Genomic DNA, 23,935 nt, shown 5'->3' on the forward strand with positions numbered 1-23,935 from the left:
CCGCCGCTGCTGCATAGACTCCCCGGGGCTGTGTCGGGAGGAGCGGAGGGACTGGAGGCAGGCCTGCTGGGGGAGGAGGCGAGCGGGCAGCCAGCGGCTCCCTCTGCCCTTCTCCCTAAAGCGTAGCGCCCCTGGCCGTCGGGCGGCGCTCAGGCGGGGGCCCATTTCTGGTTATCGCTTCTCGGCCTTTTGGCTAAGATCAAGTGTAGTATCTGTTCTTATCAGTTTAATATCTGATACGTCCCCTATCTGGGGACCATATATTAAATGGATTTTTAGAACAGGGAGATGGAAGAAGAGCTTGCTCTGTCCACTCCACGCATTGACCTGGTATTGCAGTACCTCCAGGACCGGTGCACTTCCCTTTGGGGATATTTGGCTTGTATCAAAAAATAGAAACAAATGACTGTCTGACAGAAAAAAAACAAACATGCATTTTTGGCTCTTTCTTTTGCAAAGAAAGAAGAAGATGAAATGACGACAAAATAAAGCCTCCTTCTTTTTGCTGTGTCTTGTTTGCTCTTTTGCGTGGCTTCTTACTTTCTTTTCTTTTCAGCTCCTCCTCGCATGGAGCAGGAGTGCCGCCTGCTGCCTAGCCTAATTCAGTCCGAACGAGCAGATGCCTAAGAAACTCCTGTTGAAGCTGTATCCAAATAGCCTGCATAGCAAACACTGCAGCAGCAAGCAGCAAGCAGCAAGCAGCAAATGCCTTGACTTGCTGGCTTCTTGTCACAATGGCTGGCTGGCTGAAATGACCTGAACTGAAAAGCCCAGCCACTGGCTGCTTGCATGCTTGCTGCCTGAGTTTCATGGCAGCCCGGACGAGTCGGCTAGCAGAGAAAAAGTGGGCGGTTCCTATGCAAATAAGCAGACGAAGCCTGGTGCCGGAAAAAGAACTGGAAGCATGTGCCTTTTTGGCTGTTTGCTGGCCATGCGGGCCCCCCAGCAGTGTGTGCGGCTGCTTTTCTTTACTCCATAGAAAGTCTTTGGCTTTTGCATCCGTCGTCGTCGTCGCCGCCGCTGCTGCATAGACTCCCCGGGGCTGTGTCGGGAGGAGCGGAGGGACTGGAGGCAGGCCTGCTGGGGGAGGAGGCGAGCGGGCAGCCAGCGGCTCCCTCTGCCCTTCTCCCTAAAGCGTAGCGCCCCTGGCCGTCGGGCGGCGCTCAGGCGGGGGCCCATTTCTGGTTATCGCTTCTCGGCCTTTTGGCTCAGATCAAGTGTCTGGGTCAGAGGTGATTGCAGAGACTGTGCCCCCTTGGCCCTGGATCATCGCCCCTTCGGGGGCTTAAGATCCTTGCTGCTTTTGGGGGGGCACGCCATCTCTGGCAGCGGGGAGTGATCCTGAGCGGACAGACGAGACAGTGAAGGGCCGGCACCTTTGCCTTGGGGCATCGCCTTAAGTGGCTTAAGCCCCTTGCTGCAATTAGGGTGCCGCACCTAAGCTTGTGGCGACAGCAATGGCGATGGGACCAAGCGGAAAGAATGGCATCCGGTTCCTGGTCGCAGAGGAGGAAAGGAGTCGTGTTGACTTAACATGGATCGTGGAGGAAGTGATGACGGAGCTGTTGGAGGTGGAGCAGAATCAAGTCTTTTGTCTACAGGACTTCCAACGTCAGGGGATATTTGACCTGACATTCGTGAGAGTGACCGACGTTTGGCGTGCTTTTGAGCGATGCAAAGAAAAGAGCGAAGATCCGAGACTAAAGGGGATCACAGTGATACCAAGCTTTGGCTTGGAGGAGAAACCCTTGGTGATTCATCTGTATAATCCATATACAGAAAAGAGAGATATTGATAGCTTCCTGAGCAGATACTGCACAATGATTAAAGGAGGAATGGAGCTATCGAATGCTTATGGGATGTTTAACGGGAAGCGCCGGTACTGGGTTCGTTTCAGAGTTGACCCATCACGCGTAGGGGGCGTGATGCATCCCCCGGCAAGTTTTAGTATTGGAAGCAACAGAGGCTTTTTGAGCTATCCCGGTCAACCTGCGTATTGCAGGAAGTGTTATCAATATGGACACACAAAAGAAAGCTGTGGGAGGGAAGGGGTGGTGTGCCGCAATTGTGGGGAAGAGGGGCACGCAGCTTCCAACTGCAGGGTCCCAAAAAGATGTGACCTTTGTGGGGTGAGGGGACACCTGGCAAGGAACTGTAAGGTGAGAAAAACTTATGCGCAGACAACAAAGTTCAGTGCAACAGAAGAAATGGCTGGAGAAGAAGAGACTTTTTCTGACAGTACCCAGATAGAAACTGACCCTCTTTTAACGGAACTGTATCTGGAGGATTTGGAAAGAGAGAAAAGGGAGGAGGCGGGCCTGGGTCCCCGGGGTCCAGGGGAGAGAAAGGATAAGATTGAAAGTCCGAGTCTCAGTTGGGCCAATGTTTCTACTGTTAGGTCACAGCAGGAAATAGGGAAAGCACAAGGGGAGGAGCTAGATACAAATGTGGTAGAGCGGGCGAGGGATGTAGTGAGGAAAAAGGAGGAGGATGTCTGTTTGGAATCCTTGGTGCAGAAGCCTGAAGTGGTAAGGCAGGTAATGGAAAGGGCAATTCTGCAGGGAGAGATAGGGGGAGCAGAAACAGAGACCCTTATGATGGTGGGTCCTAGTTGGACAGAAAATATAGGAAAACAAGATGTACAGAGAGAGGGGGAGGATTTTCAAGAGGATGTGGAGGAAATGGAAGTAGGTGAGAAAAAATCCCAAAAACGGAGAAAAGAGTTTAAAGAGAGAGAGGAGGGAGAAAGGGGAGGACCCAGGGAGAAGATTGAGAAGATAGGTGGGGAACTGACAAAAGAAGCACCAAGTGGGAGTACTTTAAAGGGAAAAGAGGAAAGGACTTACATGGGAGAATTGGAGGACGTTAGTGAGGTAGAGGATATACAAGATCTTGTGAGTTCTGCATATGTGTCAGTGGTAGAAGAGACTATGGAAAGTGTGTTATCAGATAGGAAGGAGGAAGAGTGTAGTGATTTAGAAGGGTATCCTGATGGGCGTGAAACACAAACACTGGGTGTAGCACCATCAATAGCTAGGAGTAGTGGGAGTGATTGGGGAGCAATCTCCTCATCAGAAAGTGAAGGAGGAAAGGCGCAAGAGAGACACTCAAGTGAGGAGATAGAAGTAGGGAAGATAACAGGTATGCCAAAACGGAAAGTGGGAGGAACAAGTAGGAGTGAAAGTGAGGGAGGGGCAGTATCTGCAGGAGACAGTAGGGAAGAAAAAATAAAAAAAGGAGTGGGTTCTGGGAGCAAAGATAGGGGCAGTGAGTCTATAGGTGGACTTTCAAAACAGGAGGCAGTAAAGGAATCGGAGGAAAGAAAGAGTTTTAAGATGTCAGAACAGAAGAAGATAGTAGGAGTGTGTAGTCAGATAGCGGAGAGGAAAGCATCCTCTAGCGGGATAGGTGGGAGAAAGGTGGAGGAAACGCCAGGACCAAAAGTTTTAAAAGGGAGAGAGAAGAGAGGAGAAAAGGTGATTGGAGGAGAGCAGAAAGCAGGAGATAAGGATAGGGGGGTAAGCTCAGTGGTTGGAGTTTGTAAGGGAGGAATAGACGAAGCAAGTCTAACCAAAGGGAGGATAGAGATGAGTAAAAATACAGAAGTAGAGGAAAGGGAGTGGCGAAGGAGAAGGAGAGAGGAAGACGAAAGAGCTAGGTATGAAGTAGAACGTGCCAGATATGTTGAAATATTGGACGGGCTGGATCCAGGAGATGTGGATAAGATTAAGGAAACTAAAAGTTTAATAGCAATATGGGAAAATTTGTTAAAATAGGAATGTAATAACTGTACGTAGATGGAATAGTGCGATATGAATTTTGTAACGTACGAATAGTATTGGTTTTAAATTTATCTTTGAAAAGTGAAAATTGTATTTTGTGCCTTCTTGATTGAATAAAAAACTTTGAAAACAAAAAAAAAATCTGTTCTTATCAGTTTAATATCTGATACGTCCCCTATCTGGGGACCATATATTAAATGGATTTTTAGAACAGGGAGATGGAAGAAGAGCTTGCTCTGTCCACTCCACGCATTGACCTGGTATTGCAGTACCTCCAGGACCGGTGCACTTCCCTTTGGGGATATTTGGCTTGTATCAAAAAATAGAAACAAATGACTGTCTGACAGAAAAAAAACAAACATGCATTTTTGGCTCTTTCTTTTGCAAAGAAAGAAGAAGATGAAATGACGACAAAATAAAGCCTCCTTCTTTTTGCTGTGTCTTGTTTGCTCTTTTGCGTGGCTTCTTACTTTCTTTTCTTTTCAGCTCCTCCTCGCATGGAGCAGGAGTGCCGCCTGCTGCCTAGCCTAATTCAGTCCGAACGAGCAGATGCCTAAGAAACTCCTGTTGAAGCTGTATCCAAATAGCCTGCATAGCAAACACTGCAGCAGCAAGCAGCAAGCAGCAAGCAGCAAATGCCTTGACTTGCTGGCTTCTTGTCACAATGGCTGGCTGGCTGAAATGACCTGAACTGAAAAGCCCAGCCACTGGCTGCTTGCATGCTTGCTGCCTGAGTTTCATGGCAGCCCGGACGAGTCGGCTAGCAGAGAAAAAGTGGGCGGTTCCTATGCAAATAAGCAGACGAAGCCTGGTGCCGGAAAAAGAACTGGAAGCATGTGCCTTTTTGGCTGTTTGCTGGCCATGCGGGCCCCCCAGCAGTGTGTGCGGCTGCTTTTCTTTACTCCATAGAAAGTCTTTGGCTTTTGCATCCGTCGTCGTCGTCGCCGCCGCTGCTGCATAGACTCCCCGGGGCTGTGTCGGGAGGAGCGGAGGGACTGGAGGCAGGCCTGCTGGGGGAGGAGGCGAGCGGGCAGCCAGCGGCTCCCTCTGCCCTTCTCCCTAAAGCGTAGCGCCCCTGGCCGTCGGGCGGCGCTCAGGCGGGGGCCCATTTCTGGTTATCGCTTCTCGGCCTTTTGGCTCAGATCAAGTGTCTGGGCTGAGAGGTTGCGCTGAGTCTGTGACTCCTTGGCCTTGGGTCATCGCTTCCTGGGGAGCTTAAGACCCATGCTGCTATGAGGGAGTCACGCTAACTCGAGCACGGGAGGCGATCAGGAGAGAGAGAAGGAGAGGGGCCGGCGCCTTGGCCTTGAGGGATCGTTCCCCAGGAACTAAACCCTCATGCTGCTTTAGGGGCGCCGCACCTGATCCTGGACGGCCGGTTTGGACAGAGGCGGACAAGCAAGCAAGAGAGTGATGGGCCGGTGCCTTTGCCTGGTGGGATCGCCGTGACTGGCTAAACCCACCTGCTGCTATTAGGGCGCCGCACCAGATCTTGAGTTGGTGTTGGAGAGACGAGGACGAGGATAAAGATGGCGGACTACGCAAACGAGAGGAACTGCATTCGATTTCAGCTGGATGAGTGCAGACGAAGCAGTGGAGGTGTGGAATACCTCGTGGAGGAAATCCTTTTTGAGGTGTTGGAAGTGGATCCTGAACGAATCTTTTGCCTGCAGGAGTTTTTGAAGATGGGAATCTTTGACTTGACGCTGAAAGACGAGCGGGAATGTCAAGTGGTATACGACCGATGTGTTGTGGCAGCAGGTACCCCAAGGATGAGAGGAATCAAAGTGATACCGAGATTTCTACAGCAGGAGAATGCGGTGATTGTACAGATGTTCAATGTTTATGTCATGAAAGAGGACATTGAGAACTTTTTGGCCCGCTTTTGTGAAACAGTTAGAGGAGGAGCAGAAATGAAAAACAAGTATGGACTGTTTAATGGGAGAAGGAAGTTCTGGGTCCGCTTCAGATTGGACCCAGACGGTGACAGAGGAATGCTACACCCTCCTGCAAGTTTCTGCATTGGCAGGAATAAGGGGGTTTTGAACTTTCCAGGACAGTCATTTGATGTGTGTTGTTGGAACTGTGGGAAAAAAGGACATATGGCAGCCAAGTGCTGTGAGAGTAAAAGATGTGACTTTTGTGCAGAGCCGGGACATTTGGCACGCAAGTGCCCCAAGAAAGAAGATACAAGGACACAAAAAGACTTGGGAGATGGGAAAAATTGTGATCATGTGAAAGAAAGGGGTGGGATGGTGGAAAATGTGGCGAAAGTTAGAGAAGAGGATAAGGAAAGAAGATCTGAAAAAATGAAGATAGAACAGAGTCAGCAAAGAATAGAGAAGGATTCTTTAGGTGTGGGGGTAGATAAAGATGAAGGAAAAGGGGACAGTGTGGGGGAGGAAGAAATTAGTGTTCAGGAGGAGGAAAGGGAGTTCGAGAACTGTGGACAGGATAGTGGGAAGGAGAGTGAGTTGGGGTCAGAGGAAGAGGGTGTGTTGGGGGAGGAGGAGGAGGAAGAGAGTGTGTCTGTGGAGGAGGAAGAGAGTGGGTCTGTGGAGGTAGAGGGGGAGGAAATGGAAGGGGGAGAGGAAGAAGAAGAGGGTATGTCTGAGGAGGAGGAGGCAAGGGAAAAGGAAGAGGGAAGGGGAAAGGTGGAGAGAATAGAAAAAGTATTCCAGTGGGGAGCAGAGAATGCAGACTCGTGGAGTTTTATTTGTAATGACAAGCAATTAAAGAAAGCCATAATTGGTTTAAAGAAAAAATTTATTGAGGCTTATGTAAGGAAAAATATTAGTTATTTGAGGTGAATAGGTATAGGCCAGAAGTTGTTTGGAGTGATAAAGAAAATATTTTGACATTTTTTTTGTGTAAAGTAAGTAAATGTTAGCAAAGGGTTGCAATAGAGTTTGTTGTAATGAATAATGTGGTTGGTTTTTTTTGTAAAACATATTATTTTGTTGAAAAGTTTTTTCTTATCTGATGTGTTGTAAAACATGAGAAAGTAAATAAACAATTTAAAACAAAAAAAAATCTGTTCTTATCAGTTTAATATCTGATACGTCCCCTATCTGGGGACCATATATTAAATGGATTTTTAGAACAGGGAGATGGAAGAAGAGCTTGCTCTGTCCACTCCACGCATTGACCTGGTATTGCAGTACCTCCAGGACCGGTGCACTTCCCTTTGGGGATATTTGGCTTGTATCAAAAAATAGAAACAAATGACTGTCTGACAGAAAAAAAACAAACATGCATTTTTGGCTCTTTCTTTTGCAAAGAAAGAAGAAGATGAAATGACGACAAAATAAAGCCTCCTTCTTTTTGCTGTGTCTTGTTTGCTCTTTTGCGTGGCTTCTTACTTTCTTTTCTTTTCAGCTCCTCCTCGCATGGAGCAGGAGTGCCGCCTGCTGCCTAGCCTAATTCAGTCCGAACGAGCAGATGCCTAAGAAACTCCTGTTGAAGCTGTATCCAAATAGCCTGCATAGCAAACACTGCAGCAGCAAGCAGCAAGCAGCAAGCAGCAAATGCCTTGACTTGCTGGCTTCTTGTCACAATGGCTGGCTGGCTGAAATGACCTGAACTGAAAAGCCCAGCCACTGGCTGCTTGCATGCTTGCTGCCTGAGTTTCATGGCAGCCCGGACGAGTCGGCTAGCAGAGAAAAAGTGGGCGGTTCCTATGCAAATAAGCAGACGAAGCCTGGTGCCGGAAAAAGAACTGGAAGCATGTGCCTTTTTGGCTGTTTGCTGGCCATGCGGGCCCCCCAGCAGTGTGTGCGGCTGCTTTTCTTTACTCCATAGAAAGTCTTTGGCTTTTGCATCCGTCGTCGTCGTCGCCGCCGCTGCTGCATAGACTCCCCGGGGCTGTGTCGGGAGGAGCGGAGGGACTGGAGGCAGGCCTGCTGGGGGAGGAGGCGAGCGGGCAGCCAGCGGCTCCCTCTGCCCTTCTCCCTAAAGCGTAGCGCCCCTGGCCGTCGGGCGGCGCTCAGGCGGGGGCCCATTTCTGGTTATCGCTTCTCGGCCTTTTGGCTAAGATCAAGTGTAGTATCTGTTCTTATCAGTTTAATATCTGATACGTCCCCTATCTGGGGACCATATATTAAATGGATTTTTAGAACAGGGAGATGGAAGAAGAGCTTGCTCTGTCCACTCCACGCATTGACCTGGTATTGCAGTACCTCCAGGACCGGTGCACTTCCCTTTGGGGATATTTGGCTTGTATCAAAAAATAGAAACAAATGACTGTCTGACAGAAAAAAAACAAACATGCATTTTTGGCTCTTTCTTTTGCAAAGAAAGAAGAAGATGAAATGACGACAAAATAAAGCCTCCTTCTTTTTGCTGTGTCTTGTTTGCTCTTTTGCGTGGCTTCTTACTTTCTTTTCTTTTCAGCTCCTCCTCGCATGGAGCAGGAGTGCCGCCTGCTGCCTAGCCTAATTCAGTCCGAACGAGCAGATGCCTAAGAAACTCCTGTTGAAGCTGTATCCAAATAGCCTGCATAGCAAACACTGCAGCAGCAAGCAGCAAGCAGCAAGCAGCAAATGCCTTGACTTGCTGGCTTCTTGTCACAATGGCTGGCTGGCTGAAATGACCTGAACTGAAAAGCCCAGCCACTGGCTGCTTGCATGCTTGCTGCCTGAGTTTCATGGCAGCCCGGACGAGTCGGCTAGCAGAGAAAAAGTGGGCGGTTCCTATGCAAATAAGCAGACGAAGCCTGGTGCCGGAAAAAGAACTGGAAGCATGTGCCTTTTTGGCTGTTTGCTGGCCATGCGGGCCCCCCAGCAGTGTGTGCGGCTGCTTTTCTTTACTCCATAGAAAGTCTTTGGCTTTTGCATCCGTCGTCGTCGTCGCCGCCGCTGCTGCATAGACTCCCCGGGGCTGTGTCGGGAGGAGCGGAGGGACTGGAGGCAGGCCTGCTGGGGGAGGAGGCGAGCGGGCAGCCAGCGGCTCCCTCTGCCCTTCTCCCTAAAGCGTAGCGCCCCTGGCCGTCGGGCGGCGCTCAGGCGGGGGCCCATTTCTGGTTATCGCTTCTCGGCCTTTTGGCTAAGATCAAGTGTAGTATCTGTTCTTATCAGTTTAATATCTGATACGTCCCCTATCTGGGGACCATATATTAAATGGATTTTTAGAACAGGGAGATGGAAGAAGAGCTTGCTCTGTCCACTCCACGCATTGACCTGGTATTGCAGTACCTCCAGGACCGGTGCACTTCCCTTTGGGGATATTTGGCTTGTATCAAAAAATAGAAACAAATGACTGTCTGACAGAAAAAAAACAAACATGCATTTTTGGCTCTTTCTTTTGCAAAGAAAGAAGAAGATGAAATGACGACAAAATAAAGCCTCCTTCTTTTTGCTGTGTCTTGTTTGCTCTTTTGCGTGGCTTCTTACTTTCTTTTCTTTTCAGCTCCTCCTCGCATGGAGCAGGAGTGCCGCCTGCTGCCTAGCCTAATTCAGTCCGAACGAGCAGATGCCTAAGAAACTCCTGTTGAAGCTGTATCCAAATAGCCTGCATAGCAAACACTGCAGCAGCAAGCAGCAAGCAGCAAGCAGCAAATGCCTTGACTTGCTGGCTTCTTGTCACAATGGCTGGCTGGCTGAAATGACCTGAACTGAAAAGCCCAGCCACTGGCTGCTTGCATGCTTGCTGCCTGAGTTTCATGGCAGCCCGGACGAGTCGGCTAGCAGAGAAAAAGTGGGCGGTTCCTATGCAAATAAGCAGACGAAGCCTGGTGCCGGAAAAAGAACTGGAAGCATGTGCCTTTTTGGCTGTTTGCTGGCCATGCGGGCCCCCCAGCAGTGTGTGCGGCTGCTTTTCTTTACTCCATAGAAAGTCTTTGGCTTTTGCATCCGTCGTCGTCGTCGCCGCCGCTGCTGCATAGACTCCCCGGGGCTGTGTCGGGAGGAGCGGAGGGACTGGAGGCAGGCCTGCTGGGGGAGGAGGCGAGCGGGCAGCCAGCGGCTCCCTCTGCCCTTCTCCCTAAAGCGTAGCGCCCCTGGCCGTCGGGCGGCGCTCAGGCGGGGGCCCATTTCTGGTTATCGCTTCTCGGCCTTTTGGCTAAGATCAAGTGTAGTATCTGTTCTTATCAGTTTAATATCTGATACGTCCCCTATCTGGGGACCATATATTAAATGGATTTTTAGAACAGGGAGATGGAAGAAGAGCTTGCTCTGTCCACTCCACGCATTGACCTGGTATTGCAGTACCTCCAGGACCGGTGCACTTCCCTTTGGGGATATTTGGCTTGTATCAAAAAATAGAAACAAATGACTGTCTGACAGAAAAAAAACAAACATGCATTTTTGGCTCTTTCTTTTGCAAAGAAAGAAGAAGATGAAATGACGACAAAATAAAGCCTCCTTCTTTTTGCTGTGTCTTGTTTGCTCTTTTGCGTGGCTTCTTACTTTCTTTTCTTTTCAGCTCCTCCTCGCATGGAGCAGGAGTGCCGCCTGCTGCCTAGCCTAATTCAGTCCGAACGAGCAGATGCCTAAGAAACTCCTGTTGAAGCTGTATCCAAATAGCCTGCATAGCAAACACTGCAGCAGCAAGCAGCAAGCAGCAAGCAGCAAATGCCTTGACTTGCTGGCTTCTTGTCACAATGGCTGGCTGGCTGAAATGACCTGAACTGAAAAGCCCAGCCACTGGCTGCTTGCATGCTTGCTGCCTGAGTTTCATGGCAGCCCGGACGAGTCGGCTAGCAGAGAAAAAGTGGGCGGTTCCTATGCAAATAAGCAGACGAAGCCTGGTGCCGGAAAAAGAACTGGAAGCATGTGCCTTTTTGGCTGTTTGCTGGCCATGCGGGCCCCCCAGCAGTGTGTGCGGCTGCTTTTCTTTACTCCATAGAAAGTCTTTGGCTTTTGCATCCGTCGTCGTCGTCGCCGCCGCTGCTGCATAGACTCCCCGGGGCTGTGTCGGGAGGAGCGGAGGGACTGGAGGCAGGCCTGCTGGGGGAGGAGGCGAGCGGGCAGCCAGCGGCTCCCTCTGCCCTTCTCCCTAAAGCGTAGCGCCCCTGGCCGTCGGGCGGCGCTCAGGCGGGGGCCCATTTCTGGTTATCGCTTCTCGGCCTTTTGGCTAAGATCAAGTGTAGTATCTGTTCTTATCAGTTTAATATCTGATACGTCCCCTATCTGGGGACCATATATTAAATGGATTTTTAGAACAGGGAGATGGAAGAAGAGCTTGCTCTGTCCACTCCACGCATTGACCTGGTATTGCAGTACCTCCAGGACCGGTGCACTTCCCTTTGGGGATATTTGGCTTGTATCAAAAAATAGAAACAAATGACTGTCTGACAGAAAAAAAACAAACATGCATTTTTGGCTCTTTCTTTTGCAAAGAAAGAAGAAGATGAAATGACGACAAAATAAAGCCTCCTTCTTTTTGCTGTGTCTTGTTTGCTCTTTTGCGTGGCTTCTTACTTTCTTTTCTTTTCAGCTCCTCCTCGCATGGAGCAGGAGTGCCGCCTGCTGCCTAGCCTAATTCAGTCCGAACGAGCAGATGCCTAAGAAACTCCTGTTGAAGCTGTATCCAAATAGCCTGCATAGCAAACACTGCAGCAGCAAGCAGCAAGCAGCAAGCAGCAAATGCCTTGACTTGCTGGCTTCTTGTCACAATGGCTGGCTGGCTGAAATGACCTGAACTGAAAAGCCCAGCCACTGGCTGCTTGCATGCTTGCTGCCTGAGTTTCATGGCAGCCCGGACGAGTCGGCTAGCAGAGAAAAAGTGGGCGGTTCCTATGCAAATAAGCAGACGAAGCCTGGTGCCGGAAAAAGAACTGGAAGCATGTGCCTTTTTGGCTGTTTGCTGGCCATGCGGGCCCCCCAGCAGTGTGTGCGGCTGCTTTTCTTTACTCCATAGAAAGTCTTTGGCTTTTGCATCCGTCGTCGTCGTCGCCGCCGCTGCTGCATAGACTCCCCGGGGCTGTGTCGGGAGGAGCGGAGGGACTGGAGGCAGGCCTGCTGGGGGAGGAGGCGAGCGGGCAGCCAGCGGCTCCCTCTGCCCTTCTCCCTAAAGCGTAGCGCCCCTGGCCGTCGGGCGGCGCTCAGGCGGGGGCCCATTTCTGGTTATCGCTTCTCGGCCTTTTGGCTAAGATCAAGTGTAGTATCTGTTCTTATCAGTTTAATATCTGATACGTCCCCTATCTGGGGACCATATATTAAATGGATTTTTAGAACAGGGAGATGGAAGAAGAGCTTGCTCTGTCCACTCCACGCATTGACCTGGTATTGCAGTACCTCCAGGACCGGTGCACTTCCCTTTGGGGATATTTGGCTTGTATCAAAAAATAGAAACAAATGACTGTCTGACAGAAAAAAAACAAACATGCATTTTTGGCTCTTTCTTTTGCAAAGAAAGAAGAAGATGAAATGACGACAAAATAAAGCCTCCTTCTTTTTGCTGTGTCTTGTTTGCTCTTTTGCGTGGCTTCTTACTTTCTTTTCTTTTCAGCTCCTCCTCGCATGGAGCAGGAGTGCCGCCTGCTGCCTAGCCTAATTCAGTCCGAACGAGCAGATGCCTAAGAAACTCCTGTTGAAGCTGTATCCAAATAGCCTGCATAGCAAACACTGCAGCAGCAAGCAGCAAGCAGCAAGCAGCAAATGCCTTGACTTGCTGGCTTCTTGTCACAATGGCTGGCTGGCTGAAATGACCTGAACTGAAAAGCCCAGCCACTGGCTGCTTGCATGCTTGCTGCCTGAGTTTCATGGCAGCCCGGACGAGTCGGCTAGCAGAGAAAAAGTGGGCGGTTCCTATGCAAATAAGCAGACGAAGCCTGGTGCCGGAAAAAGAACTGGAAGCATGTGCCTTTTTGGCTGTTTGCTGGCCATGCGGGCCCCCCAGCAGTGTGTGCGGCTGCTTTTCTTTACTCCATAGAAAGTCTTTGGCTTTTGCATCCGTCGTCGTCGTCGCCGCCGCTGCTGCATAGACTCCCCGGGGCTGTGTCGGGAGGAGCGGAGGGACTGGAGGCAGGCCTGCTGGGGGAGGAGGCGAGCGGGCAGCCAGCGGCTCCCTCTGCCCTTCTCCCTAAAGCGTAGCGCCCCTGGCCGTCGGGCGGCGCTCAGGCGGGGGCCCATTTCTGGTTATCGCTTCTCGGCCTTTTGGCTAAGATCAAGTGTAGTATCTGTTCTTATCAGTTTAATATCTGATACGTCCCCTATCTGGGGACCATATATTAAATGGATTTTTAGAACAGGGAGATGGAAGAAGAGCTTGCTCTGTCCACTCCACGCATTGACCTGGTATTGCAGTACCTCCAGGACCGGTGCACTTCCCTTTGGGGATATTTGGCTTGTATCAAAAAATAGAAACAAATGACTGTCTGACAGAAAAAAAACAAACATGCATTTTTGGCTCTTTCTTTTGCAAAGAAAGAAGAAGATGAAATGACGACAAAATAAAGCCTCCTTCTTTTTGCTGTGTCTTGTTTGCTCTTTTGCGTGGCTTCTTACTTTCTTTTCTTTTCAGCTCCTCCTCGCATGGAGCAGGAGTGCCGCCTGCTGCCTAGCCTAATTCAGTCCGAACGAGCAGATGCCTAAGAAACTCCTGTTGAAGCTGTATCCAAATAGCCTGCATAGCAAACACTGCAGCAGCAAGCAGCAAGCAGCAAGCAGCAAATGCCTTGACTTGCTGGCTTCTTGTCACAATGGCTGGCTGGCTGAAATGACCTGAACTGAAAAGCCCAGCCACTGGCTGCTTGCATGCTTGCTGCCTGAGTTTCATGGCAGCCCGGACGAGTCGGCTAGCAGAGAAAAAGTGGGCGGTTCCTATGCAAATAAGCAGACGAAGCCTGGTGCCGGAAAAAGAACTGGAAGCATGTGCCTTTTTGGCTGTTTGCTGGCCATGCGGGCCCCCCAGCAGTGTGTGCGGCTGCTTTTCTTTACTCCATAGAAAGTCTTTGGCTTTTGCATCCGTCGTCGTCGTCGCCGCCGCTGCTGCATAGACTCCCCGGGGCTGTGTCGGGAGGAGCGGAGGGACTGGAGGCAGGCCTGCTGGGGGAGGAGGCGAGCGGGCAGCCAGCGGCTCCCTCTGCCCTTCTCCCTAAAGCGTAGCGCCCCTGGCCGTCGGGCGGCGCTCAGGCGGGGGCCCATTTCTGGTTATCGCTTCTCGGCCTTTTGGCTAAGATCAAGTGTAGTATCTGTTCTTATCAGTTTAATATCTGATACGTCCCCTATCTGGGGACCATATATTAAATGGATTTTTAGAACAGGGAGATGGAAGAAGAGCTTGCTCTGTCCACTCCACGCATTGACCTGGTATTGCAGTACCTCCAGGACCGGTGCACTTCCCTTTGGGGATATTTGGCTTGTATCAAAAAATAGAAACAAATGACTGTCTGACAGAAAAAAAACAAACATGCATTTTTGGCTCTTTCTTTTGCAAAGAAAGAAGAAGATGAAATGACGACAAAATAAAGCCTCCTTCTTTTTGCTGTGTCTTGTTTGCTCTTTTGCGTGGCTTCTTACTTTCTTTTCTTTTCAGCTCCTCCTCGCATGGAGCAGGAGTGCCGCCTGCTGCCTAGCCTAATTCAGTCCGAACGAGCAGATGCCTAAGAAACTCCTGTTGAAGCTGTATCCAAATAGCCTGCATAGCAAACACTGCAGCAGCAAGCAGCAAGCAGCAAGCAGCAAATGCCTTGACTTGCTGGCTTCTTGTCACAATGGCTGGCTGGCTGAAATGACCTGAACTGAAAAGCCCAGCCACTGGCTGCTTGCATGCTTGCTGCCTGAGTTTCATGGCAGCCCGGACGAGTCGGCTAGCAGAGAAAAAGTGGGCGGTTCCTATGCAAATAAGCAGACGAAGCCTGGTGCCGGAAAAAGAACTGGAAGCATGTGCCTTTTTGGCTGTTTGCTGGCCATGCGGGCCCCCCAGCAGTGTGTGCGGCTGCTTTTCTTTACTCCATAGAAAGTCTTTGGCTTTTGCATCCGTCGTCGTCGTCGCCGCCGCTGCTGCATAGACTCCCCGGGGCTGTGTCGGGAGGAGCGGAGGGACTGGAGGCAGGCCTGCTGGGGGAGGAGGCGAGCGGGCAGCCAGCGGCTCCCTCTGCCCTTCTCCCTAAAGCGTAGCGCCCCTGGCCGTCGGGCGGCGCTCAGGCGGGGGCCCATTTCTGGTTATCGCTTCTCGGCCTTTTGGCTAAGATCAAGTGTAGTATCTGTTCTTATCAGTTTAATATCTGATACGTCCCCTATCTGGGGACCATATATTAAATGGATTTTTAGAACAGGGAGATGGAAGAAGAGCTTGCTCTGTCCACTCCACGCATTGACCTGGTATTGCAGTACCTCCAGGACCGGTGCACTTCCCTTTGGGGATATTTGGCTTGTATCAAAAAATAGAAACAAATGACTGTCTGACAGAAAAAAAACAAACATGCATTTTTGGCTCTTTCTTTTGCAAAGAAAGAAGAAGATGAAATGACGACAAAATAAAGCCTCCTTCTTTTTGCTGTGTCTTGTTTGCTCTTTTGCGTGGCTTCTTACTTTCTTTTCTTTTCAGCTCCTCCTCGCATGGAGCAGGAGTGCCGCCTGCTGCCTAGCCTAATTCAGTCCGAACGAGCAGATGCCTAAGAAACTCCTGTTGAAGCTGTATCCAAATAGCCTGCATAGCAAACACTGCAGCAGCAAGCAGCAAGCAGCAAGCAGCAAATGCCTTGACTTGCTGGCTTCTTGTCACAATGGCTGGCTGGCTGAAATGACCTGAACTGAAAAGCCCAGCCACTGGCTGCTTGCATGCTTGCTGCCTGAGTTTCATGGCAGCCCGGACGAGTCGGCTAGCAGAGAAAAAGTGGGCGGTTCCTATGCAAATAAGCAGACGAAGCCTGGTGCCGGAAAAAGAACTGGAAGCATGTGCCTTTTTGGCTGTTTGCTGGCCATGCGGGCCCCCCAGCAGTGTGTGCGGCTGCTTTTCTTTACTCCATAGAAAGTCTTTGGCTTTTGCATCCGTCGTCGTCGTCGCCGCCGCTGCTGCATAGACTCCCCGGGGCTGTGTCGGGAGGAGCGGAGGGACTGGAGGCAGGCCTGCTGGGGGAGGAGGCGAGCGGGCAGCCAGCGGCTCCCTCTGCCCTTCTCCCTAAAGCGTAGCGCCCCTGGCCGTCGGGCGGCGCTCAGGCGGGGGCCCATTTCTGGTTATCGCTTCTCGGCCTTTTGGCTAAGATCAAGTGTAGTATCTGTTCTTATCAGTTTAATATCTGATACGTCCCCTATCTGGGGACCATATATTAAATGGATTTTTAGAACAGGGAGATGGAAGAAGAGCTTGCTCTGTCCACTCCACGCATTGACCTGGTATTGCAGTACCTCCAGGACCGGTGCACTTCCCTTTGGGGATATTTGGCTTGTATCAAAAAATAGAAACAAATGACTGTCTGACAGAAAAAAAACAAACATGCATTTTTGGCTCTTTCTTTTGCAAAGAAAGAAGAAGATGAAATGACGACAAAATAAAGCCTCCTTCTTTTTGCTGTGTCTTGTTTGCTCTTTTGCGTGGCTTCTTACTTTCTTTTCTTTTCAGCTCCTCCTCGCATGGAGCAGGAGTGCCGCCTGCTGCCTAGCCTAATTCAGTCCGAACGAGCAGATGCCTAAGAAACTCCTGTTGAAGCTGTATCCAAATAGCCTGCATAGCAAACACTGCAGCAGCAAGCAGCAAGCAGCAAGCAGCAAATGCCTTGACTTGCTGGCTTCTTGTCACAATGGCTGGCTGGCTGAAATGACCTGAACTGAAAAGCCCAGCCACTGGCTGCTTGCATGCTTGCTGCCTGAGTTTCATGGCAGCCCGGACGAGTCGGCTAGCAGAGAAAAAGTGGGCGGTTCCTATGCAAATAAGCAGACGAAGCCTGGTGCCGGAAAAAGAACTGGAAGCATGTGCCTTTTTGGCTGTTTGCTGGCCATGCGGGCCCCCCAGCAGTGTGTGCGGCTGCTTTTCTTTACTCCATAGAAAGTCTTTGGCTTTTGCATCCGTCGTCGTCGTCGCCGCCGCTGCTGCATAGACTCCCCGGGGCTGTGTCGGGAGGAGCGGAGGGACTGGAGGCAGGCCTGCTGGGGGAGGAGGCGAGCGGGCAGCCAGCGGCTCCCTCTGCCCTTCTCCCTAAAGCGTAGCGCCCCTGGCCGTCGGGCGGCGCTCAGGCGGGGGCCCATTTCTGGTTATCGCTTCTCGGCCTTTTGGCTCAGATCATTGTGTCTGGGTCAGGAGGCCCAACGGGAAGGCGACGGTCCGGCACCTCGGCCTTGCAGCATCGCTCGAAAGAGCTAAAGCTGCATGCTGCTATAGGGGTGCCGCACCAGAGCTGACCAAAGAAGGACGATGGCAGCATGGATGGCTGTAAGGAATACGATCCGGCTCCTAGTCGAGGAGGCCGAGCGAGACCGAATTCGCCTGAAGTACATCGTGGAGATGGTGTTGACGGATTTATGGAAGATGGACATCAGAGACGTGTACTGCCTACAGGATTTCCCGAACCAAGGGATTTTTGATGTGACGTTCAGATCAGAAGCCGATTGCTGGAACGCGTATGAAAGGAGCAGAGAGAAGGAAAAAGATTCAGCAATGGTGGGGATCAAGGTTATCCCTTGTTTCACGCTGGGAGAGAAGCCAGTCACGGTCCATATGTTCAATCCCTTTGTGCAGAAGGAGGACATAGCGGATTTTTTGAAAAGATACTGCACGATGGTTAAAGGGGGTGAGGAAGTGAAGAATTTCTACGGAACTTTTAATGGCAAAAGACGTTTCCTGGTTCGCTTTAAAGAGGATACGGGACGTATAGGGGGAGTGATGCACCCCCCAGCCAGTTTCAGCATTGGTGGCAACAGGGGTTTTTTGAACTATCCTGGACAACCCCTGTTTTGCAGGAAGTGCCATTTGTTTGGGCATACCAAAGAAAGGTGTGAGAAGAAAGAAATGGTGTGCCGGAATTGTGGGGAGGAGGGGCATGGCGCCGCCACGTGTACGGTGCCTAAGAAATGTGATATTTGTGGTGTGAGGGGGCATTTGGCTCGGCAATGTCCGAAAAGAACTTATGCCCATATGGCAAGAGTCAGCAGAGAAGAGGAGGCTCAAGAGACTGTAAAAGACTTTGGTAAAGACTCTGTGGCTCAAAGTTTTGGTGGGGAAAAGAAGGAAGGGGGAGACTTTGATCAGGCTGTGGATAAGGGTGGGAAAGCAGGGTCTGTGAGTATGCCTGCCCCAAACGGGGGGGAAAGTATGGAACTTCATGATGCACAGGGGGGGGAGGGGAAGCCTTGTGAAGAACAGGAGGAGGGAATGGAGGTGACAGTGGAGGAAAAGAAGCCCCAAAAACGTAAACAGGAAGCAGACAGCATGGAAGGGAAGGAGAGTCAAGGGGGAGAGAAGAGGGAGGGGCCTAGAGAGAAAGTAGAGAGGGTTGTGAAGATAGGGAGGGAGCAGATAGGAGAAGTACCAAGTAGGAGTGCTTTAGATGAAAAAATAGAAGAGTTCCAGAGGGCAGTAGGAGAGGTAGATTTCTGGGTAGGAGTTTTTAGGAAGCAACATAGAGGAAGTACAGATATGCAAATTATTAAGAGATTAGACGAAGTAATGCATCAAAGGAAAAACATCACAAAAGAGGAATATGAGGAAATGAAAAAAGAGAATATACTTTTGGTGGAGGTGAAAGAGGGCAGAGCAGTCCTTAAGGAAAGAGAGGAGGAAAGGGAGTTTTTCGGAGATCTGGAGGATGTTAGCGAGGAGGAGGAAGTACAAGATAAAGTGGTGGAAGAGACCCCGGAAAGTATTATGTCAAGGGAAAAAGAGCACAGTGATTTTGAGGGGTATTCTAGAGTTCTAGAAACTAAAACATTGGAAGCAGCTAGGAGTAGTGGGAGTGATTGGGGGTCGGTCTCCTCGTCAGAAAGTGAAAGAGGAGGGGGGCAGAAAGAGGAAAAGAGACACCCAAGCAAGGAGATAGAAAGGGGGAAGATAACAGAGATGCCAACACGGAAGGTGGGAGGAACAAGTAGAAGTGAAAGTGAGGGAGGAATTCTATCGGTGGGAGAAAGCGGGGGAGAGGAAGGGAGAAGGGAGGAAGGAAGCACCTGTAAGATAAAAGCAATAGAGACTGGGGAAACCTCAAAAAACAAGGTGGTTTTGGGGAAGGTAGCCCCAGACAGGTCCAGAAAAGCAACGGATGGTAGTCCACATAGAAAGGAAGGGAAAAAAACTGAGGAGAAGAAAGTTGAATTAACCCCAAAGCAAAAAAAAGAATTTAATGATAATGTTAATGCGTATCATGATCGTATGTTTTTAGCAGCGGGAAGAACGGAACCTGAGAGTGAGAATTCGAAAAGGATAACTAGGGATCTGTTAGAGAGACTAGGGCCAAAACCATGGGTCCTTTATCCAGAATAAAGAGTGTTTTGGTTCATGAAGAAACTAAGGTTTAGTGGAATTGAATCTTGAACAGAAAGGATGTGTTTAAAGTAAAATTAAATTATGTGGTGTTATGTATAAAGGGGAAGTTTCTTCCTTTACAGATTTTCTTTTGATGGATTAATATTTGTTTATTTTTATTTTTTGAAAGGACCTTATGTAATGATTGTAAATATGTGGTGTTAGGTTTACGCTTGTAAATTTAGGTTGATTGAAAAGTATTTTTATTTTATTATTTGCTGATTGTAAATATGTGAAATGTGAATAAACATTTAAAAACAAAAAAAAAAAAAAAAAAAAAATCTGTTCTTATCAGTTTAATATCTGATACGTCCCCTATCTGGGGACCATATATTAAATGGATTTTTAGAACAGGGAGATGGAAGAAGAGCTTGCTCTGTCCACTCCACGCATTGACCTGGTATTGCAGTACCTCCAGGACCGGTGCACTTCCCTTTGGGGATATTTGGCTTGTATCAAAAAATAGAAACAAATGACTGTCTGACAGAAAAAAAACAAACATGCATTTTTGGCTCTTTCTTTTGCAAAGAAAGAAGAAGATGAAATGACGACAAAATAAAGCCTCCTTCTTTTTGCTGTGTCTTGTTTGCTCTTTTGCGTGGCTTCTTACTTTCTTTTCTTTTCAGCTCCTCCTCGCATGGAGCAGGAGTGCCGCCTGCTGCCTAGCCTAATTCAGTCCGAACGAGCAGATGCCTAAGAAACTCCTGTTGAAGCTGTATCCAAATAGCCTGCATAGCAAACACTGCAGCAGCAAGCAGCAAGCAGCAAGCAGCAAATGCCTTGACTTGCTGGCTTCTTGTCACAATGGCTGGCTGGCTGAAATGACCTGAACTGAAAAGCCCAGCCACTGGCTGCTTGCATGCTTGCTGCCTGAGTTTCATGGCAGCCCGGACGAGTCGGCTAGCAGAGAAAAAGTGGGCGGTTCCTATGCAAATAAGCAGACGAAGCCTGGTGCCGGAAAAAGAACTGGAAGCATGTGCCTTTTTGGCTGTTTGCTGGCCATGCGGGCCCCCCAGCAGTGTGTGCGGCTGCTTTTCTTTACTCCATAGAAAGTCTTTGGCTTTTGCATCCGTCGTCGTCGTCGCCGCCGCTGCTGCATAGACTCCCCGGGGCTGTGTCGGGAGGAGCGGAGGGACTGGAGGCAGGCCTGCTGGGGGAGGAGGCGAGCGGGCAGCCAGCGGCTCCCTCTGCCCTTCTCCCTAAAGCGTAGCGCCCCTGGCCGTCGGGCGGCGCTCAGGCGGGGGCCCATTTCTGGTTATCGCTTCTCGGCCTTTTGGCTAAGATCAAGTGTAGTATCTGTTCTTATCAGTTTAATATCTGATACGTCCCCTATCTGGGGACCATATATTAAATGGATTTTTAGAACAGGGAGATGGAAGAAGAGCTTGCTCTGTCCACTCCACGCATTGACCTGGTATTGCAGTACCTCCAGGACCGGTGCACTTCCCTTTGGGGATATTTGGCTTGTATCAAAAAATAGAAACAAATGACTGTCTGACAGAAAAAAAACAAACATGCATTTTTGGCTCTTTCTTTTGCAAAGAAAGAAGAAGATGAAATGACGACAAAATAAAGCCTCCTTCTTTTTGCTGTGTCTTGTTTGCTCTTTTGCGTGGCTTCTTACTTTCTTTTCTTTTCAGCTCCTCCTCGCATGGAGCAGGAGTGCCGCCTGCTGCCTAGCCTAATTCAGTCCGAACGAGCAGATGCCTAAGAAACTCCTGTTGAAGCTGTATCCAAATAGCCTGCATAGCAAACACTGCAGCAGCAAGCAGCAAGCAGCAAGCAGCAAATGCCTTGACTTGCTGGCTTCTTGTCACAATGGCTGGCTGGCTGAAATGACCTGAACTGAAAAGCCCAGCCACTGGCTGCTTGCATGCTTGCTGCCTGAGTTTCATGGCAGCCCGGACGAGTCGGCTAGCAGAGAAAAAGTGGGCGGTTCCTATGCAAATAAGCAGACGAAGCCTGGTGCCGGAAAAAGAACTGGAAGCATGTGCCTTTTTGGCTGTTTGCTGGCCATGCGGGCCCCCCAGCAGTGTGTGCGGCTGCTTTTCTTTACTCCATAGAAAGTCTTTGGCTTTTGCATCCGTCGTCGTCGTCGCCGCCGCTGCTGCATAGACTCCCCGGGGCTGTGTCGGGAGGAGCGGAGGGACTGGAGGCAGGCCTGCTGGGGGAGGAGGCGAGCGGGCAGCCAGCGGCTCCCTCTGCCCTTCTCCCTAAAGCGTAGCGCCCCTGGCCGTCGGGCGGCGCTCAGGCGGGGGCCCATTTCTGGTTATCGCTTCTCGGCCTTTTGGCTAAGATCAAGTGTAGTATCTGTTCTTATCAGTTTAATATCTGATACGTCCCCTATCTGGGGACCATATATTAAATGGATTTTTAGAACAGGGAGATGGAAGAAGAGCTTGCTCTGTCCACTCCACGCATTGACCTGGTATTGCAGTACCTCCAGGACCGGTGCACTTCCCTTTGGGGATATTTGGCTTGTATCAAAAAATAGAAACAAATGACTGTCTGACAGAAAAAAAACAAACATGCATTTTTGGCTCTTTCTTTTGCAAAGAAAGAAGAAGATGAAATGACGACAAAATAAAGCCTCCTTCTTTTTGCTGTGTCTTGTTTGCTCTTTTGCGTGGCTTCTTACTTTCTTTTCTTTTCAGCTCCTCCTCGCATGGAGCAGGAGTGCCGCCTGCTGCCTAGCCTAATTCAGTCCGAACGAGCAGATGCCTAAGAAACTCCTGTTGAAGCTGTATCCAAATAGCCTGCATAGCAAACACTGCAGCAGCAAGCAGCAAGCAGCAAGCAGCAAATGCCTTGACTTGCTGGCTTCTTGTCACAATGGCTGGCTGGCTGAAATGACCTGAACTGAAAAGCCCAGCCACTGGCTGCTTGCATGCTTGCTGCCTGAGTTTCATGGCAGCCCGGACGAGTCGGCTAGCAGAGAAAAAGTGGGCGGTTCCTATGCAAATAAGCAGACGAAGCCTGGTGCCGGAAAAAGAACTGGAAGCATGTGCCTTTTTGGCTGTTTGCTGGCCATGCGGGCCCCCCAGCAGTGTGTGCGGCTGCTTTTCTTTACTCCATAGAAAGTCTTTGGCTTTTGCATCCGTCGTCGTCGTCGCCGCCGCTGCTGCATAGACTCCCCGGGGCTGTGTCGGGAGGAGCGGAGGGACTGGAGGCAGGCCTGCTGGGGGAGGAGGCGAGCGGGCAGCCAGCGGCTCCCTCTGCCCTTCTCCCTAAAGCGTAGCGCCCCTGGCCGTCGGGCGGCGCTCAGGCGGGGGCCCATTTCTGGTTATCGCTTCTCGGCCTTTTGGCTAAGATCAAGTGTAGTATCTGTTCTTATCAGTTTAATATCTGATACGTCCCCTATCTGGGGACCATATATTAAATGGATTTTTAGAACAGGGAGATGGAAGAAGAGCTTGCTCTGTCCACTCCACGCATTGACCTGGTATTGCAGTACCTCCAGGACCGGTGCACTTCCCTTTGGGGATATTTGGCTTGTATCAAAAAATAGAAACAAATGACTGTCTGACAGAAAAAAAACAAACATGCATTTTTGGCTCTTTCTTTTGCAAAGAAAGAAGAAGATGAAATGACGACAAAATAAAGCCTCCTTCTTTTTGCTGTGTCTTGTTTGCTCTTTTGCGTGGCTTCTTACTTTCTTTTCTTTTCAGCTCCTCCTCGCATGGAGCAGGAGTGCCGCCTGCTGCCTAGCCTAATTCAGTCCGAACGAGCAGATGCCTAAGAAACTCCTGTTGAAGCTGTATCCAAATAGCCTGCATAGCAAACACTGCAGCAGCAAGCAGCAAGCAGCAAGCAGCAAATGCCTTGACTTGCTGGCTTCTTGTCACAATGGCTGGCTGGCTGAAATGACCTGAACTGAAAAGCCCAGCCACTGGCTGCTTGCATGCTTGCTGCCTGAGTTTCATGGCAGCCCGGACGAGTCGGCTAGCAGAGAAAAAGTGGGCGGTTCCTATGCAAATAAGCAGACGAAGCCTGGTGCCGGAAAAAGAACTGGAAGCATGTGCCTTTTTGGCTGTTTGCTGGCCATGCGGGCCCCCCAGCAGTGTGTGCGGCTGCTTTTCTTTACTCCATAGAAAGTCTTTGGCTTTTGCATCCGTCGTCGTCGTCGCCGCCGCTGCTGCATAGACTCCCCGGGGCTGTGTCGGGAGGAGCGGAGGGACTGGAGGCAGGCCTGCTGGGGGAGGAGGCGAGCGGGCAGCCAGCGGCTCCCTCTGCCCTTCTCCCTAAAGCGTAGCGCCCCTGGCCGTCGGGCGGCGCTCAGGCGGGGGCCCATTTCTGGTTATCGCTTCTCGGCCTTTTGGCTCAGATCATTGTGTCTGGGTCAGGAGGTTTGCTGAGACTGTGCCCCCTTGGCCTTGAGTCATCGTTCCGAAAGGGACTTAAGACTCATGCTGCTATTAGGGGGGTGCGCCATCTCAGGCAGCGGGAGGTGATCAGGAGCGGACAAGGAGAGAAAGAGATGGTGAAGGGCCGGCGCCTTGGCCTTGGGGGATCGTCCTGACGGACTAAACCCCCTCGCTGCTTTAGGGGTGCCGCACCAGATCCTTGACGGTCGGACAAGCGGAGCATGACAGCTTGAGCGGACAAGCATGAGAACAGGAGAGAGAGTGATGGGCCGACGCCTTTGCCTGGGGGGATCGCCATAATAGGCTTAACCCCCCTGCTGCTATTAGGGCGTCGCACCGAAGCTCAGGATGACGAGGACAAAGACAGCATCGATGGAGAATCGAAAACAGACC

The 23,935-nt window shown here is 50.3% G+C and overlaps 14 non-coding genes and 2 pseudogenes across 14 annotated transcripts; all 16 read left to right on the plus strand.

Annotated features, from left to right (window-relative positions):
• The first annotated feature begins 173 nt into the window (after positions 1–173).
• LOC142500514 (U2 spliceosomal RNA) lies at positions 174–364 on the plus strand. The gene has a single exon (XR_012803065.1). It is a non-coding gene; the product is annotated as a U2 spliceosomal RNA (small nuclear RNA).
• Positions 365–3,899: 3,535 nt separating this feature from the next.
• Positions 3,900–4,076, plus strand: LOC142500793 (U2 spliceosomal RNA; annotated as a pseudogene).
• A 2,670-nt stretch (positions 4,077–6,746) lies between these two features.
• On the plus strand, positions 6,747–6,968 carry LOC142500160 (U2 spliceosomal RNA; annotated as a pseudogene).
• An 823-nt stretch (positions 6,969–7,791) lies between these two features.
• LOC142500515 (U2 spliceosomal RNA) lies at positions 7,792–7,982 on the plus strand. The gene has a single exon (XR_012803066.1). It is a non-coding gene; the product is annotated as a U2 spliceosomal RNA (small nuclear RNA).
• An 823-nt stretch (positions 7,983–8,805) lies between these two features.
• LOC142500516 (U2 spliceosomal RNA) lies at positions 8,806–8,996 on the plus strand. Its single transcript, XR_012803067.1, has one exon. It is a non-coding gene; the product is annotated as a U2 spliceosomal RNA (small nuclear RNA).
• Positions 8,997–9,819: 823 nt separating this feature from the next.
• LOC142500517 (U2 spliceosomal RNA) lies at positions 9,820–10,010 on the plus strand. Its single transcript, XR_012803068.1, has one exon. It is a non-coding gene; the product is annotated as a U2 spliceosomal RNA (small nuclear RNA).
• Positions 10,011–10,833: 823 nt separating this feature from the next.
• On the plus strand, positions 10,834–11,024 carry LOC142500518 (U2 spliceosomal RNA). Its single transcript, XR_012803069.1, has one exon. It is a non-coding gene; the product is annotated as a U2 spliceosomal RNA (small nuclear RNA).
• Positions 11,025–11,847: 823 nt separating this feature from the next.
• On the plus strand, positions 11,848–12,038 carry LOC142500519 (U2 spliceosomal RNA). The gene has a single exon (XR_012803070.1). It is a non-coding gene; the product is annotated as a U2 spliceosomal RNA (small nuclear RNA).
• An 823-nt stretch (positions 12,039–12,861) lies between these two features.
• LOC142500520 (U2 spliceosomal RNA) lies at positions 12,862–13,052 on the plus strand. Its single transcript, XR_012803071.1, has one exon. It is a non-coding gene; the product is annotated as a U2 spliceosomal RNA (small nuclear RNA).
• Positions 13,053–13,875: 823 nt separating this feature from the next.
• Positions 13,876–14,066, plus strand: LOC142500521 (U2 spliceosomal RNA). Its single transcript, XR_012803072.1, has one exon. It is a non-coding gene; the product is annotated as a U2 spliceosomal RNA (small nuclear RNA).
• Positions 14,067–14,889: 823 nt separating this feature from the next.
• Positions 14,890–15,080, plus strand: LOC142500523 (U2 spliceosomal RNA). The gene has a single exon (XR_012803073.1). It is a non-coding gene; the product is annotated as a U2 spliceosomal RNA (small nuclear RNA).
• Positions 15,081–15,903: 823 nt separating this feature from the next.
• On the plus strand, positions 15,904–16,094 carry LOC142500524 (U2 spliceosomal RNA). Its single transcript, XR_012803074.1, has one exon. It is a non-coding gene; the product is annotated as a U2 spliceosomal RNA (small nuclear RNA).
• A 3,327-nt stretch (positions 16,095–19,421) lies between these two features.
• Positions 19,422–19,612, plus strand: LOC142500262 (U2 spliceosomal RNA). The gene has a single exon (XR_012802877.1). It is a non-coding gene; the product is annotated as a U2 spliceosomal RNA (small nuclear RNA).
• Positions 19,613–20,435: 823 nt separating this feature from the next.
• On the plus strand, positions 20,436–20,626 carry LOC142500525 (U2 spliceosomal RNA). Its single transcript, XR_012803075.1, has one exon. It is a non-coding gene; the product is annotated as a U2 spliceosomal RNA (small nuclear RNA).
• Positions 20,627–21,449: 823 nt separating this feature from the next.
• On the plus strand, positions 21,450–21,640 carry LOC142500526 (U2 spliceosomal RNA). Its single transcript, XR_012803076.1, has one exon. It is a non-coding gene; the product is annotated as a U2 spliceosomal RNA (small nuclear RNA).
• An 823-nt stretch (positions 21,641–22,463) lies between these two features.
• Positions 22,464–22,654, plus strand: LOC142500527 (U2 spliceosomal RNA). Its single transcript, XR_012803077.1, has one exon. It is a non-coding gene; the product is annotated as a U2 spliceosomal RNA (small nuclear RNA).
• Positions 22,655–23,935: the final 1,281 nt, after the last annotated feature.

Source organism: Ascaphus truei, chromosome 7 (genome assembly GCF_040206685.1).
Source record: "Ascaphus truei isolate aAscTru1 chromosome 7, aAscTru1.hap1, whole genome shotgun sequence".
Taxonomy (NCBI): domain Eukaryota; kingdom Metazoa; phylum Chordata; class Amphibia; order Anura; family Ascaphidae; genus Ascaphus; species Ascaphus truei.